The 17,994-nt window shown below is 37.4% G+C and overlaps 1 protein-coding gene across 2 annotated transcripts in view; it reads right to left on the reverse strand.

Moving 5' to 3' along the window:
• Hs3st-a (Heparan sulfate 3-O sulfotransferase-A) overlaps window positions 1-17,815 on the reverse strand; it is a 208,501-nt gene extending 190,686 nt beyond the window's left edge. The window contains exon 1 of one of the 2 annotated variants that reach the window (XM_076327814.1): window positions 17,692-17,815. The gene's annotated coding sequence lies outside the window, so the exon portion shown is untranslated. Of the gene's footprint in view, window positions 1-12,728; window positions 13,167-17,691 lie in introns of those variants that run through there. The other variant, XM_076327812.1, reaches the window with a different exon arrangement.
• Between the last annotated feature and the right edge of the window lie 179 nt (window positions 17,816-17,994).

The raw sequence follows: 17,994 nt of genomic DNA on the forward strand, positions 1-17,994 counted from the left end.
AACTTGGCACGTTTGCGTGAGGATCGACGAACTACGAGACGCAACAGTATATAAGCTTCAGACGGACACGGTTAAATTATCAAACCTGGCAATAGCGACTACAAAAACATCGAACGTAAAAGCACCAACGAGAGTATCCCAACATTCGAGTCGAGCAAAGTATCCGGTTACGACAACCAACTGCTCTTCCTGTACTAATTAAAAATATTTGTGCTCTTCCTCGGCCTGTTCGCTGCATTATCTTCCAACTTAAATTCTCGCTACCGTAGTTCATCGATTGTGTACACTTCATTTGCTTCACCAATGCAAGTCTGTGTATGCAAAATTTTCCTCGATGTGATTTCCCTATCGACCAGTCTATACAAATAATACACTGCTCTGTCTGTTTGTTACCGCATCACGGGGAAACGGTTGCAGCGATTCCGATGAAACTTGGAGCGTATTTGTAAACTAGTCTCGTTAAAAATTCGAAACACATGACAACGCAGAATTCTTGCCAAGAAGAATAGTTGCAGAGAGGGTAGGTACTAACGCTACAATGTACAATATTTCGTTTATCGTTGCCTTTACGGCGAAGATGTACAGAAGAAATGTTTTTACAAATAAAATTTTCAAACTTTTCTCCCCTGTACGAATTTTCGATAGTATCGATAATAACCGAGATATCGAAGCTTTCTACTCTGATACCCTACGAGGGTATCGGTAGAATCTTGCTTGTTTGATCGAATTTTAAATTGAATAATTTACAAAGAAGAAAAATATTTAATAGAATGTTCGAATCGATAATTTGAGACTTTGTTCGAATACCTACGAGTAAGAATTAGTCAACAATCGGTCACGTTTAAAATTTCTTTGTTTCTCAGAATCTTGTATTTCACTGTTGAATATTTTCTCCTGAAACTTGCATCTATTCTATTCGTGAAATTGTCTTGTTCGTTGCTCGTTAATCAGTGTTCACTTTTTATTCACAATACTCGACGTTCCTCGAATTATTACAGCCATTAGTACCGATAATTAGAGCGGTTTATATATCGTGATTTAGAGAACGATAGTCTAAACAGTTCGCGAAATTACTTATCATAACGACACGTTCACCAGACGGAATATTCTGACATTTTAATCTATTCCGTTATAACTCTACGGTAATCGAGTCATTTAACAACAATGATAAACATAATTCCCGAACGCAATGAATATTCGCCATTAACATTGAAGCATTAACGCGCAAGCGAGGACAAACGATCCGTAAACACTTGTGCAACCTCGCGCCATTGAACGAGAAACCGCCATACGGTAATAATCGAATTCGATTCAATTCGGAGCGCGAGAAAAAAAAGAAGAAAGAGAGAGAAAAAAGAAACGAAAGAAGCGGGCGAAGATCGAAGTAACTCAACCTTTAAGAAATTCTTACGGGACCTGTCCCGCTAAATCTCAATTTCTGAACGCGTTCGAGCGTCAAGCTCGATTAAACTTCGGCTTAACAAAATTTCGCAACTTCGTGCATTAATATATTAACGCGGGAAGTTAGCTCTTGGACGTGAGAAAAAGTTGAAAAAAAAAATCACGACACGCGCCCGTGAAAAAACAACGCCAACGAGACGCGACGAAGGTTTAATCGATCCTCGACGAAATTACGAACAAATCCATTCGTTTGGTAAATTTCTTTCCTTAATCTTTCCACTCGATGCTCTGTGCTCTGTGTACGAGGGAAACACGAGAAACAGGAAAGGACAATATTGGCGCGGAGTAAACAAAATATTTATGTACGCAACTCTCTAAACGGCACTTTGTACCATCCTAGGAAAGGGACGCGTTAACACATTCCCTTTTCGTTAAATATTTCCATTTGTCGATCCCTTCTCGCCCCAAATTAACCGCAGTCGCTCGATAAAGGACGAAGGTTGAAAATGACCGTATATATTTGGCAACCATCGGAAAACAAACGATGGAAATTCACGAAAATAACGAATATTCGTTAGAATATTCAATCTCGGCGCGGAGATAATTTTTGCAGGGAATGAGAAAATAATATTAGCAATTCCAACTACATTGCCAAAATCTTGTTACAACTTCAATTACTGGTTGCTCTTGGAAGAGAACGAAAGTTTCGTTTAGGAGGGCTGTCAACACCGAATTGTTTTTCATAAATATTGCACTCTTTTCTTTTGATTTTATTAACGATGATTGTATGTATAGTTAATTTCATATTTTTAACTCGATTTTACCGAACGGAAGCAATTTACTCTTCTCGTGTCTTGTGTCGTCAGAAATTTCAAGGTGACTTTGAATTTTTTAAACAATATGAAAGTATTCTTTTAGTATTGTGTTGTAGCCAATTAAAGTACAAATTTAATAGTAAAGAATAAAATGACTTTTAAATGAACTTTACACTGCAAAACGTGCTCGATTTGGAATATCGATGGAAAGAAAAAAGATCGATTCTGAGAGAAATTAAAAAAAAAAAAAATTTGTCCTTAAATGGTTTGAAACAATTATAGAATATTTTTAATAGTTAAAATAAATATTTTTTATCGTAATGTAACTTGTGTTGAATAGAGATAAATAAAAACTTTAGAAAATATGCTATAGTATGCTATTTCTATTTATTTTATAATACTGAAATATATGTTTATACAAATTCTAAAATATCCGTTCCACAGGAATAAAAAAAAATTCCTAATCTTATGATTACTCTTCCGTGAAAACTATCACAAGAACAGATATTCTTTTCAACGTAAAATATAAGTTCTAAAAGAATCTTTTAAATAGAGAAAACTATTAAATACAAAAAGTAAATCGTTGTTTGTTCTTCGTTCAATAATATTACATAGAGAGGAAAATAACAATTGTTTTTACCGATCCCTCTTTAAGAGTAAGAGAAAGCAAAGTTCTGTGACAAAAACATAAAGGTAAGCCTAAACTGGATCCATTAAGTACAGCACAGTATCCAACAGACAGCTTTCCAATAAGGAAAAACACATTTCACGGCTTGTATCCAACAAGGGTATCGCTTAACAGACCACTTGAGTGTGCCTCAAGTAGATCGCTGTATTTGTTCCACTATACATAGTTCCTGCCATATTGGTTTCAAACTACGTCTGACAATAGACGATCCCCTTTCCCTTGCGTTTTTTCCCTTTTCCTCGTACATTTCAACCAACTTGTGCTCTGATCGCAGGAGTAAATCGAACCTTGCTATATCGTAATGAAATTTTTTATTCGTCCACTGTTTTAAAAATTGGCGCGGATAAAAGTTTCTCGGATTAATAAAATCCAATACCAGAGACGTGTTACGAATTTATTACCATTTCCAATTTAAAATTCCCACAATTTATTACTGTCTACCAGCGTAACTATTTCTTTTTTTTTCTTTTAATTTACGTAATATAATAAAATTAATTCAATTACTAATTATTTATTTAAATATTGATCATTAATCGTAACATCCGTTTGTAGAAACAATTGAATCGAATCACTTTTTGTCAATCTTAATTCCCGAAACACAGTTATTTTTAAATATATAAATAATTTGTGCATCGATCACCGTAATTTATGTACAAATCAAAATTTAAGAGAGAATTTATAATTATACATTATTATTCCTACGAGCTTAAACGTATACAATTATAGATTCATCGAAAATATTGAATATTAAGTAAATATACGTACGACTGAGCAGTTGATTAAATATATTTCTTCTCGATTCGCGATACTACGAATAGTGCTATAAAATTTAATTTTTCCGAGATAAGATTTAATCGGTCGGATAAAAACGTTGACTAAATTGAAAACATTGAAATCAATCTTACCTCTGCAAGGTTTAATCAATTTAAGCGTGTTTTCAAACGAGTACGACAATAAACATTTACAATAACCGTCAATTATCGGAAATAATAAAAAAAAAAAAACTTCCCGATAAACGAACCTTCGAACAATCGACCGATGGAAACAAAAATAGAAAAGTTCAAACATTCGAACACAGTCGCAATATCATACTGACACAGATGCATCTGAATTAACCCAAAGTTTTAAAAAATTACGTAAGACCAAATTTCACACAATTATCTTGTTTACTTTCTCTTCTCTTTGTTTCGCACATTTTCCTACAACCTTGGATGATTATAAGTTCGCACGAAAATTTCTCCTTTCATTTTTTCTTTCTATCAATTTTATACTTTCTCTTTCCTTTGTTTTCTACATTTTCTTCATCCTTCGATGATAATAAATTCGCACGAAAATTTCTCCTCTCGTTTTCTTCTCTCTATCATTTTCATACTTTCTCTTTCCTTTGTTTTCTACATTTTCTTCATCCTTCGATGATAATAAATTCACACGAAAATTTCTCTTCTCATTTCCTTCTTTCCATCATTTTCATACTTTCTCTTCCTTTTATTTCCTACAACCTTCGATAATTTCAAGTTCACACACAAATTTCTCCTTTCTATCATTTTCCTTTCTCATTCCTTTATATTCTACATTTCCTACAACCCTTGAAACTTCAGATGTAACTTTCCCCTTTCGTTTCCCTCTTTACGTTAATACTCTTCCAGAAACCGTTTTCAATTTTCATACATGTCGATACACCGATGAAAATGTTCCTCAAATTTGTCCACAATACAACACCCACCTGTACTACATTACCAGCTCATTGAAGACCTATGGTACACCCGCGAGAAGATTGCGTCTGGAGTTATGGCTGGTTCTATTCGTTCAGAAGCCATCTCCTCAGGCGCGTACGAAGTGTGTGCATATCTGTCCCGTACGCGCCCGAGGAGATGGCCTCAGAAAGGAATAGAACCAGCCATAACTCCAAACGCAATCTCTTCGCGCACGTACCGTACAGTCGTGGCCGAAACGGAAGCCATCTGCGATAATAAATTATCGGAAAGGACGACTTTTAACGTCGATTCGACGCAAAAATAAATCGTTACCGTTATCGAACCAAAATGTACGATGACCTTTCGAATGTATCACGTCGATGGAAATTCCATGTAAATGATTTTTCGCAAACAGTGTCCTTGGAAAAGTGACACGCAGAATCGACAGGTAGCCGGGGACGATTGAAATTTCGCGCGAGCAAAGGATTAATGAAAACCGTTGGAAAATTAATTATGCGCGACCGGATACCAGCGACGTTACGATGTTGTAATTACAGTGGCGTTGGTGTGTACATGCAGTTCACACGAAACGCCAAGTGGCATCGCGATAAGTAAAATTTACCGTGTAACGTACGAACGTGTACGTAAAATGCCAACGTAATGCTAATTACGGACCTCCGGTTAGTAATCGGATCGGTTTATCCGATTAAGTGCGATTGTAACGTAACGAAACAATAAAGGAAACAAAAAGAAAGAAAAGAAAAAGAAACAACAACCGAGAAAAAAATCGGTGAAAACGACCAACCGTTTCGCCAACGCGCGATAATTTTACGGGATTGCGATTACGTCGTACGATTACGTCACTTGTAACTTTCGTTAATTTTACAGAGGGAAAGGCTAATGAAATTCTATTGTACCGCGTAAAGCTGTCGTAACGATCACCCAGAGTCCAGTCCGATTCTACGGAATAATTTAACCATGTTTAACATAGCATTTTTATTCGTTGACTCGGTCGAGACACTTTCGTTCCTCGGTTTCGGCAATGACGTTTTTTTTTGTTTTTTTTTTTGGATGTTTGTAGTATTTATTACGATAGGTCGTCAATTTTAGTATACGTGACGCAACGTATGTGCGAATCGACAGTGAGAAAAGGAATACACGAGTTGTTGATTCAGTGAGGTAAATATCGCGTAGAGGGGACCAAAATTCAAGGAAAATGTGGGATAAAATTTATTTATAGGAGGTTTCGTTTTCGAGAAAATGAATTTCGAAAATCGATTCGATACGTGCGGCTGAGTGGCTGCGCGTCTGACCATTGCTTGCTATTTCTACTCGTATTGGTATTTTCTTCTTTTTTTTAAATTTCACGATATTGTCTATTATTCGTTGATTTTACTATCTTTCAATTATTTAGATAAATGTGATACCATACTAACGCCAATGTTTATAAATTTCAACACAAGTAGAAATAATGAGTAATGGTCGTACCGGACAAATTTTCAAAGTCAAGATTCTTAGAAAGAAAACTTCGTATAAAAATATTGATATTGTCTATCTTTCGTTGATTTTACTATCTTCCAACTATTTAGATAGGTGTGATATCATACTAACGCCAATGTTTATAAATTTCAACACAAGTAGAAATAATGAGTAATGGTCATACCGGACAAATTTTCAAAGACAAGTTTCTAAGAAAGAAAACCTCGTATAAAAATATTCTATTGTACATATTTTATTTACTTTTATTCGAAAAATCACTCCCTCTTCGATTTTCCCTCGAATTTTGGCCCATTCTGTGCATTACTTGTCTCAATTGTAATTTAATAATTTTGACACTTTCTTAAATTACTTCGTATAATTCCAAACTCGATTGTAGAACAAAAATTTATATTAATGATACTAATAGTAATAAGAAAATAGACATATTAATACATACGTGATAATAGAATATAAAGTGACGCTAACATCATTGAAGTTACAGCATACTTCGTATCAAAAGTATATCATCACTTATATCGTAATTATTCTTTGCTTTAACGTTTCAATGGAAACATAATAAATTTAATGAAATAACAAAGAATACTATACGATAAAAAAGGAACGAGTGGAACTACCATCTCAAAGTTAATCTCGAGTCTTTCCAAATTTTTAACTAATCCACAAATAATAATATATAAGAAAACAGAACAGTTTCTTACCCTCTTCTTTCAAATGAAGGTATGATCGTCTATTGTAGGATAACTATCGGTAATAATTCAGAGTAGAAATCGGTGAAAACATCTTCAACGAAAATAAATTCCTTAAGAAGAACTTGATCGTTAAATAATTTCGAATCGAGCCAACTTAGCCGAGCATGCGAGAAAGAAAGTAAGTATGTGTAACGGGGGAGAAGTTTTCGTGTGTCTGTAAGCGCAAACATCGTTCGTTTATCATCGATATCGGTGAACCTTCTTCGTGGATTTCTATTGCGGGGCCAAACAATAACGACCACTAACAATGCTGGACCGAGAACTTTTAAGAAATCGTGCACGACGAGGAATTTTCTTGCGCTTTCTCGAGCTCATCAGCTTTTCGAGTTCAACGACTTTGCTCAGGTTTCTTACGTACGGGTCGAAAACAAAGGAACTAGAAGAAAAGTCGACGGCTTGCGTTCTAATTACAACCGGCGTGGTAACAAAGTGAATTTCACCGTTTGTTTTTCTGCCAACACTTTTCCATTGACCCGGCAATCTTGAATTAAAGAATCTTCTTATTCAACGTTACCAACAAGAACAGCTCAGTGACCATATCCACGATAGTATGTATTTGCATGTTTGTGGAATAATTCAAGTAGTCGTCGGTTTCCCGCACAACTATTCAAAAGTTAATCCAATTAATTTCAGATTGCACATATTGTATGAGAAAAACAAGAACTAGCCCACCAGAAAGTAATGAAAAACATAAAAAGTTCTCCGTTCTTTTGTATTAATCGACATTGACTGTACAGGGTGTTACCGGACGAGTGGTACCATTGGGTGATTCTACGAGCGAAAACAAATCGAGAAAAAGCAATAACATTTTTTTCATACGAAACTTCGTTTACGAGAAAAGCGAGTTTGAAAATTGTAACACGACCATTTTCGTTTACACTTTCGTATTCGTTGTCCTTCGTGATATTTACATTCTGTCTTCGACCGTACGGCTAGCTAACAGTGTCTCGCTATAGTGATCGCGAATACGTTGACACGGTGAAAACGTTCTCTACTCGTAACAGGAGTGCGTTCGTAGCAGCTAAGTGTTACTCGATATTAATTAAAAATGTATTGTATGCAAATTTTCAAACTCGGTGGCTGAATATTAACCGGTAATAATTAAAAATGTATTAACTGCGAATTTTCAAACTCGGCGGCTAAATTTTACCCAATAATAACAAACGTATTATTTACAAATTTTCAAACACGGTGGCCGAGTTTTACCCCGGTAATAATTAAAAATGTATTAACTACGAATTTTCAAACTCGGTAGCTGAGTGTTAGCTGATAATAATTAACACTCTTAACTATAAATATTCAAACTCGGCGGCTAAATATTATCTAATAACGACAAACATATTATCTACAAATTTTCAAACTCGGTGGTTAAATATTATCTAATAATAACAAACGTATCATTTACAAATCTTCAAACTCGGTGACTGAGTGTTACCCCGGTAATAATTAAAAATTTATTAAGTACAAATTTTCAAACTTTGCGGCTAAGTATCAACGCATTATTTACACACTTTCAAACTCGATTCCCTCGTAAACGAAGCTTCAAACGGAAAGATATTATTTCTCTTTTCGACTTATTTTCGCACGTAGAATTACAACTTGCCCAATGATACCATTCATCTGGTAACACCTTGTATATAGTTACATAGTCACAAATTTACAATTTCAAGTATGTTCCAAACATTTCGTTCAATTGATTTCCTTTATTATTAACCCTGTTTAAAATATAAATTGTCATAAATTAAACCAACGATGTAATTTCTTGTACTATAGACAAATAAGAAACTAATCCATAGTCAGTAGAAACATAATACAAGCACATACATGTGTACGTGTTTCGATCCTAATTTTTGGGTCTCTGTAAACTTTCAACTCTAACCGTCCTGATGTTGGAAATGGTAACGAATAGTTGGTGCAAACAAATTGTTTATTAATCATACTGTTGCTCTAAAATGAAAATTGACGAATATTAATAATTCAGAATAATTCAGAATAAATTTGTTATATATGAGGCTTTGTTTTCGAGAAAATCGATTTAGAAAATTTGTTCGATCGAGTAAAACTTTGCAAACGTTATTTCCATTTCTGTTGGTATTTGTAATCATAAATATGGTACGGTACTGTTTGTTTCAATTTGTTTCGAAAACTTATAATACGATAAGATTGACGGAAAATAGATACCATACCACTGTCAATGTGGTATTCAAACAAATACAAATAAGTACAAACACCAACGCGAGTAGAAATAATGAGCAACGGTCAGTCGCGTTTAGTCAAATGGCGCACAATCGTACAAATACGCGTAAAAATGTTCTAAATCGATTATTCCAAAAACAAAGATTCGTATGAAAAAATGTATCCCATTTTCAATTAATGTTTGCACGAAGGATCACCTTGCGCCAGATTTTTCTAATCTCCGTCCGCCTTGTGCGTAATTAGAAATTGCCTGTGCGCATCGTCTATTCGATAGAGAAAAAAAGAGTAGTGCAACAGTAGAGATTATTTCTCTTGTCAAATATCATGTCAAATTTCTCTTCTTTTATAACAGTATCCAGTGTCAATACACACGGTGAAAAATAACTGGCAAGCATATAGCTCACGAGTGTGCAAACTGCACATCGAATCGCTCGGCTTTGTCCTTCGTCAAAATATTTATGTTGCGTTGGTGAAATCATACACGGGACTACAGTTCGAAACTACCGTTTTCCCTGCTCGAATCAAGTTTGAATTGACGTAGGTTCGTAGCGTGTACCGGATATTGTATTCTTTGCAAATGCGTTTTACGAGGAAACGGAACGCCAGTAGTATAGGTTGTTTTATAGACCGACAACGGTTTCGTGTCAATCGCGCAGCGAAACAGTCGGAATGCATTCCACGCCGTCAGACTTCCACGAACGAACATTCGACATCGTTTCTAAATTCTAAATATTTTCTCCTAACGCTCGTCGTATCGCGAACGAAAACGTTGCAAGACGACCACGTTCCACGTACCTGCATTTCCACGAGTACTCGTCGAAGACGTAATTTGATATAGAAACGGTTACGGTTAGATAACGATTATAAAGAATTCCAAAAGTATCGCACGAAATTAATAGTAACGAGCACGAACCGCCGGGAAGAAAATAAATAGACACGCAATGCGAGATAAGCGTTAAATCGCGGCGTTTGCTTCCACAATGTGAAAATATTTTCCATTTAGGGTGCCAATTTCAGAATTCCGTCACGCACACTCGCCACACGAATTTCGATAAATCATTTCTCAGACACTCGTAACACTAACAAACCGTAACAGAAAATTAGATTTCATAATCTCGTTAACTGAATCAACATCTGACAGGCAAATTACTGTAAACAAAGACCGTCGTTCCGGAAAATACGTACTAGTTATCGTGCACAGATTGGTAATTAAACGATCGATCGTTGTTTAGTTACAATACTTTACGCGATGAACGAGGAATTTCAAGAATTCGGTAATGAACGTTCGCGAGGTACGGTATATACAAATAAAGGAGTACATTTGATTCGAAACAAGCACTAGTTTAGATGTAAATTTAGTTTAAACGATCCTGAATTATTTGAGTCCGCTTCGATAAAACATAGTAACGAACTTTAATTCAAATCGAGAAGAAGAAGAAGGAAATAGATATGCACGAAAAGAAAAAACCTGTTGAAATGTTTCAATATTTTAATTTTAGATAAAAGATTAAATATTTCCTTGAAATAAAAATAGCTTACAAATCTCGAAAGATTGGAAGTTAGCGAATTAAAAATTGCTAAGAGCAGCTTCGTTGCAGTCTGAACGAAACTTTTATTGTAATTATTTTGTTCACGTTTTAAGTTAAAATTTTTCTTTCTTTCTTTGTTCTCCCGGAGAAGATTTAAACGATACAATCATTTTTAGAAAACTGTGCACGCGAATATTTTCAGCTTACTGAAAATAAATTTACGTTAAGCAACATTTCTTCGATTTAGTATCGACATTTCAAAGAGACGTTTTCCCAAACGGTTACGTCGACAAATATGTGGAAATATTAATCAACAAGTTCTCGCTTTGAAACCTATTGTAGAGAGAAAAAGATACAAGTCCTGGAAGGAGTTTCAGGTCGTATTGGGTCAGACGTTTTAGTCAGCCTTCGTAAGGCCTGAGTCTGAGCAAACATTACTCGACACCCTCCACATTCTACTTACTCACAGTACCACATTCCCCTTAACTCAGTACTGATCTTTCTTTCTCCCTAGAATACACGTCTCTGTCTTCTCCAACAGAGACTTAAAAACCAAAGAATCACAAACTTACAAAAAATATATTTATTACATATTATATACAATAAATAAGTACAAGCTTGAAAAAAATATTTATAAAATTTCAAAGACTTGAAAACCAAAGAATTACAAACTTACGAAAAGTATATTTATTATAGATTATATACAATAAATAAGTACAAGCTCAAAAAAAAATATTTATAAAATTTCAGAAACTTGAAAACCAAAGAATTACAAACTTATAAAAAATATATTTATTATATATTATATATAATAAGTAAATACAAGCTTAAAAAATATATTTATAAAATTTCAAGCGTGCAGATAATGCACAGAGTTTAAAAAACTGTTAAACATCGCATACATTTCAAGATGTATCGAAATGTGGAATAAATGTATTTTTCACGGAATAATTTGAATAAGAAATATAAAAGATATTGAGACTTGCGTTAAAATAAAGGTTTCTGGAGACGTTAGTCGGTTCATTTGGTGATGCGTATCATTTTTGACCATTTACTTTCGGTCCCCCTCGGAATACATGAAATTTTACATGTTTGTGGAAAATAAATGGAAAGAGGAGAATATTTATAATTAATTTAAGAGTAAAAATAGTTAAGAGTTAGGGACCCATAAGAAGAATACATTTCCTTTTCGTTGGAATGTTCGTGAGTGCGATTAGTACCGAAAAATGATCGGTACAATACCGAAGTGAACTATAAAAATAAATAATACAGTCGTGGATCACACGAGAGAAAAATCAAAGAAAAGACGCATAATTCGAGATCGATTTACCTTGCGTACGAAATCGTTTCTCTTTCCCTGCGATAACGTGTCACGATTGAGATTACGATCGAAAAAGTTACGGAAAAACAATTCGAACGAACAATTCTGGTAATTAGAAGTAACGATTAAAATATTAATACGATTTTAAAGCTTCGTCGTACAAAGTGATAGCACGTGAAGAGTTCTGGCTGAAAGTCCTACGACATGATCAATTTCTTCAAATTCCACTACAATTGATTCAAGACAATACCAAGACGAGAAAGAAAATACGAAAATCAATTTTTCTCTCAAATGACCAGATCGATCCCTTAAATGACGCCGAGTGCAACCCTGAAGCGCTCCCACACCGTGAATGGAAACGAAGAACTCGCGTTGAACGCGTCACGGTTAAAACTCGCGGAAAGATCCCGAAAGTCGTGGCTAGCCATAACCAAGGGCAACGTAGATGCCTCGCTGGTGGAACGCGGCGCACAAGGTACTCTCATCGAGGGAAAACGATGCAAACCGACGGAACACTCGAGCCCAGAAATCCTCTTATCCAAACAAAGCGGGTAACGGAGGTGTGGAAGGTATACGCGTCGCGCACGTTAAGCGGTCGAGTTCCAACCGTGTGGGTGTTGCGGTAGCGGCGTGAACTCTATCGCGGGTACGCGTCTCTCTTTTCCATCTCGCCCCCGCGAGAGTCTAAAGCGTCACGCAACGCCGAGAGAAATACCTCCTCGGTGTGCCACCACTGTCGTCGTCGTCGTCGTCGTCGTCGTCGTCGTCGTCATTGGTTTTCTTCCGAGCGTCGGCTCGCGGCACGATCGTACATACGAGCGTTTAACATACACACCTGGTCGGGCCGACCCAAGGTCAGGTCACTAGGCCGCGGGGCGAACACACACCAGCGGTCTGTTTCCTCGAGGAGCTCTACCGAGTGGGCGATGATCGGGTCGATGACAGACCGTTGCGTTTCGGATGAGGATACGTTGAAAATTGTTCACATCCAACTACCACTGGCCCGGATCATCCCGGGCATAACAACAACGACCACGAGAACGACTCGCCCCTTTCACTGGGGATCCGCGTGAACACTCGGTGCGTCTCGCGTGTTCACGCGGCTTCGACCGTGTGCGTTATCTTTTACCCACCCGGGGATCGTGCGGGGGTTGGGGAATAGGGGTTCGGGATACGGGTGTTATCACCACGATCGAGAGGGGAACCAGAGAGCCGCGCGTAACGCCTGTGTTCAGCGATTCGCGTCGAGCCGACCGGGAGCGGTAGACGAGGGTCGACCTGGCCACTTCGAGCCTCACCGAAGAACTGGCGGGCTTGTGCGCTCGCACGTACCCGTAACCCCCACCCCGCACCGCCGCCCGATCGTCGTCGCTGCTACGCGACACCTATCCGCTCCACCGTAAACCCTCGCCTCTTCTTCCCCTACTTTCGGCCCACCTTCCCCTACCACCGGGAACGCGCTCGGCGGCCGACCATCCACCTACCCCTGCGCTCTTCGACTCGTGTACACAATCGCGGGTGCGCGGAAAATTCAAAGACGAGAGTTAATTATAACGACTCGGACGAGAGCTGTGCAGCTACTCGAGCCGGTTTCTCGGTGTTCCGCGTTCATTGGCTGCTTTCTTGTGTCAATGCACGCTTTCATAGAACGGGATCGTACGGCATTAATCGTCCCAGTGTACCGTTTATTGCGACGCGAATTTATTAACCGCTACCAAATGGTAATTTCCTGTACCTTTTTCGATTCTAACTCTACCGTGGAACAACGTAGAAACCGGTTACGCATTGTCCGTTGCTTTTAAGAGAGATCCTCGCGTTAATAATAGTTTGTAGAATAAATGTGTCGGTTGCACAGCCGAGAATATACAAGCGAGCGATTTGTGTACAAAGAATCGAAGCTTAAGAAATTAACTTACGAGACGAAGGTAAGTATTTATATAGTGATCGATCTAAATACGATAGAGTGATTAAATGTAACGCGTAAGTTATTCAAATGATAATTCCTTGTGTTTGTTTTGTGTATTTTGTTTTTCAACCTTTTTAAATTTCTAATAGAATTTTTGACACTTTGATTAGGCAATTTTTGTTTCTTTAAACGGGTACGGGCTATTTTCGGTTTTAACTTGTTCGCGTAATGCGCGTATGGCGTTCGTTGCGAGTGAACGTAGAAAATTGAACGATGAGCGTTAGTTATGTCGGTTGGGTCGAAACACCAACACTCTCGTTCGTAAATTTTATTCGTGATTTCTACGATCTACTTGTTCCTTACCGTTGGAAGAAATGGCCTGACGCGACGGCACAATGCATTTGATTGCATTACACGTAGACTGGAACGCGTAATTTTAGATTGGCACGTGAATGTGCAATTTGTACGATCAATTTCACAATATACGTCCAAATCACCACGCATGAGCAAAATTTGATTCGAACAATAGATGACGATGAGAAACAAATGATAGTGATTTATTTGCGACCAACGAGTATACTTTACTCGAATGAAAATTCATACCATTAAAATCCGGATAACATTTTATTCTAAATAATTATTCGAATATCGATGAATCAGAGACGAGCAAACAAAACCTTATTTGCATAATGATTAATAAATAAACAATTTACTCAATTACACGACTGCATGAAGACTTTTACTCGTTATTTAAATAATATTTCATACCCTAGCGAAATATGTGTTTCGAATAGTAAATACCAAATGAATCATTTTATCTTGAAAGCTCGTCTATTAGAAATTTAACTAAAATTCTATTTAACACTTAATAAATCAATTATTGCAAATACATTACAGTTATGTTTAAATACATTGATCAAAAATTAATTGAAAAATATACAAAACGTACGTAAATTTCGACTAAATGTGAGCATGTTATCTATAATCTCGTTCGAATTCAAAAAATGAAACATAATCACCCAATGTACAACGAAATATAATCAACTTCTAATTTTTACTCATTTGTAAATTAATTATTGCACACCGGAGACGACCTGAATTAAAAATCGAAACGTTTATCAAAAATAAACTGTACTTATTTGAAGTAGATTTGTTAAAGTATTAGTGTATCTCTACTGTAACACAAACATTATACACTCTGTAGATACTATACACACTGAATTACACGCTCAAAAATTAAATGCATTTTCAAATCGTCGATCGATCGAGAGTCGTAGTCCGATCGAAAGACGCCATAATCGAGGGATGTATTTCCCTAGAACGATCGACTGATCTTTCCTAGTCGTGCAGCGCAATCATGTGATTTCGCATTTGTTATGTACATGGGAGAGTACTGAGTTCGGTATGCATTCCTATGTTGTCCGTGTACGTATACGTGCGGACCCAGATTCGCTCCAGCATACGTGATTATTATCAAATAGAACGTGAAATACGTGTAACTACGAAAGAAAAAACACACAACTCGATCTATATATTCGTTCTAATTGATACATCTCTGTAGAACAATTAATTCCAGTGGATCAAGAACCATCAAAGAACTGAACAGATATAGGTGGGCGAATATTTTTGCATATTTTAATAGAAATTAAAATTATAGGTCTTTGACCCAATGACTGCATGTCTCGACCACCTATCGACAAAAGCAAAATATGGAAATTCCTATCTCAACGAGTACTCTCGTTTCAATCAATTTTCCACTAAGAATTATTCTCGAATAGGAATAAAACGTAGGAAAAAAAAATAACAATTTAATCCTTCCCTGTGGTGTCTATCTTCTTCGTCGAGACGAATTTCTGGAAACTAAAATTTGGCAAACAATGTTCCACTGAACGAACAAGTACGATCGTGCAGTTTTATCTACTCGAAAAAGTTTCCTTCAAATATTACAAATAAAAGTTCTATTGTTTTATAGTACCTTTCCCAAGTTTTAAGAAAAATTGTAGCAACGGTATAACCCAGCGATACAAAAGTCTATCTGCGTCCGAAAAGACACAGACGTGGTACCTCAAGAGTTAATGTATAATACATGGTATTTTCTTCCAGATATTTTCTTCGAGGTATTTTCTATTATTTTATCGTATCTTTTTTCATTTCTGAGAAAAATATTATTTCCCAATTTCTAAGAAAATTTACACTATTTCCCAATATTCAAGAAAATTTGTAATTCTAAATTTCTAAGAAAATCTGCATTGCTACTTAATTTCTAAGGGAAAGTTGTGCCCAATCTGGGTCGAGAAAGACCCACGCGCTATTTCCCAATACCCAAGAAAATTCACCCTATTTCTAAATTTCTAAGAAAATTTACCCTATTTCTAAATTTCCAAGAAAATCTGCATTGCTTCTTAATTTCTAAGGGAAGTTGTGCCCAATCTGGGTCGAGAAAGACCCACGCGCTATTTCCCAATACCCAAGAAAATTCACCCTATTTCCAAATTTCCAAGAAGATCTGCATTGCTACTTAATTTCTGAGGGATGTTGTGCCCACTCCGGGTCCAAAAAGACCCCGGCCTGGCAACCCAAGGATCAAAGAAACTTCGAGCTCTCGTTTACGATCGCGGAAAGGGAGGAGTGGTAACCGTGATTCAATTACGGTCGGTTGGACCGGTGTCAGGCATCGTCAGACATCGGTGCACAGGATCGTGTAACGCAAACTTGCGTGGCAATATATCGTTACCGCTTTCGTTCCTGCCACGCAAATTGCGTAGGCGCGTTTACGTCGACTGTGCGGATACGGATGGGGGGGATTGGAAGCGGGTAGAGTAGGGGGTGGCGTGAGTGGGTGGGGGAGGAGTGCGATACGCCACGGCATAGAGCAGCTACCCGCGACTTCATTCCTCACGGCGGCGCGAATCGATAAACGGCGACCATCACGCAACACACAAACCCATCCTCACCGACCACCCCGACCTCGACGACCGGTGCACCATTCCCCGGTTCGTACGGAACCCGTACGCTACAGATCGCGTGTCATTAAAGTAGACAGAGGTTTCGGGGCACCCCCGACTTCGATAATGATGCAACAGTCACCCCCCACTCTTACTTCTCTCCCCTCCACGTTCACCGTCAACCATCAGCCATCAGTCTCGTTCCCTTGAAATTCGACGAACGGGCTCCCCCGTAAATGGCTTTACGCTTTCGGGGGATTTCTTTCTTCGTGGTTGGACTTTTCACCCACGATGGGCGTTGAGAAAAGTTTCGAGCTACTGTACAAAGGACGTTCGAATCGATGAGAAACTCGAAACGTTTTCGTTAACTTTCGTGAAAATATATTTCACGCGAATAGATCGGGCAAAATTAGCGAAAAATATATGAAAAGTATCAAAATTAGGGCGCTCACGGTCGATGGATATGAATCGGTCGAACCGATAAAACGAGAGGGCAAAGTGTGTAAAATTTTGAAAAATTTATAATTTCGACGGATTTTTGGGTTTTGCGTTCTATGGTTAAGTATGTAATTTGTATTGGTTCACCGTCGATTGTGAATATATTCAATTTCTCTTACGTTTTTTGTATAACGTATTTACTCGTGTCGACGAACAATTTTCGTCCACTAAAAGGGCCACGAATCAAGGATTCGAAACGTTTCTATTAATTAAGTAGACAATGCTCGGAATCTATAAACGTGTGCAAAGTATTCGTTTGTACATGTATTTTGTGAAAATAAATTAAATTCTCAAATGAGCCACCGGTTGATCTTTGTTTGGCTGAGACAGCCAAGAAAGAAAGTATTTCGTCGTGAAAACGTACGCTTGCAAAAAGTTCGGTTACAAATGTATCGAACCGTCGGAAAGAAAAATAAGAAACAATATTATTTGTACAAGAATGCACTTACCTATTGTACACGAGAGTAACAGAAGCGGAACCATTTGAAGAGCGATCCTCTTCGGAAAAATGCACGGCGATATAAAATGCGTGATTGTATGAAAATGTACCGTTAGCGTCTGAGAAGAATGCAGCTGGGGTCCAGTAATTCCTTCCGTGTCAGCAGAAAGTCACCAACTCCAACACCAACCAACACACCTGCTCGAAGGAGAAAAAAATATTATTGAAAATCGTGTAGAATCGCTTTGGGGAGGATAAAGAGAATGGTTACCGAAATAAAAGATTATAGTTCTGAATTGAAGGGTAACTGTTT

Source organism: Ptiloglossa arizonensis, chromosome 2, assembly GCF_051014685.1.
Source record: "Ptiloglossa arizonensis isolate GNS036 chromosome 2, iyPtiAriz1_principal, whole genome shotgun sequence".
Classification (NCBI taxonomy): Eukaryota; Metazoa; Arthropoda; class Insecta; order Hymenoptera; family Colletidae; genus Ptiloglossa; species Ptiloglossa arizonensis.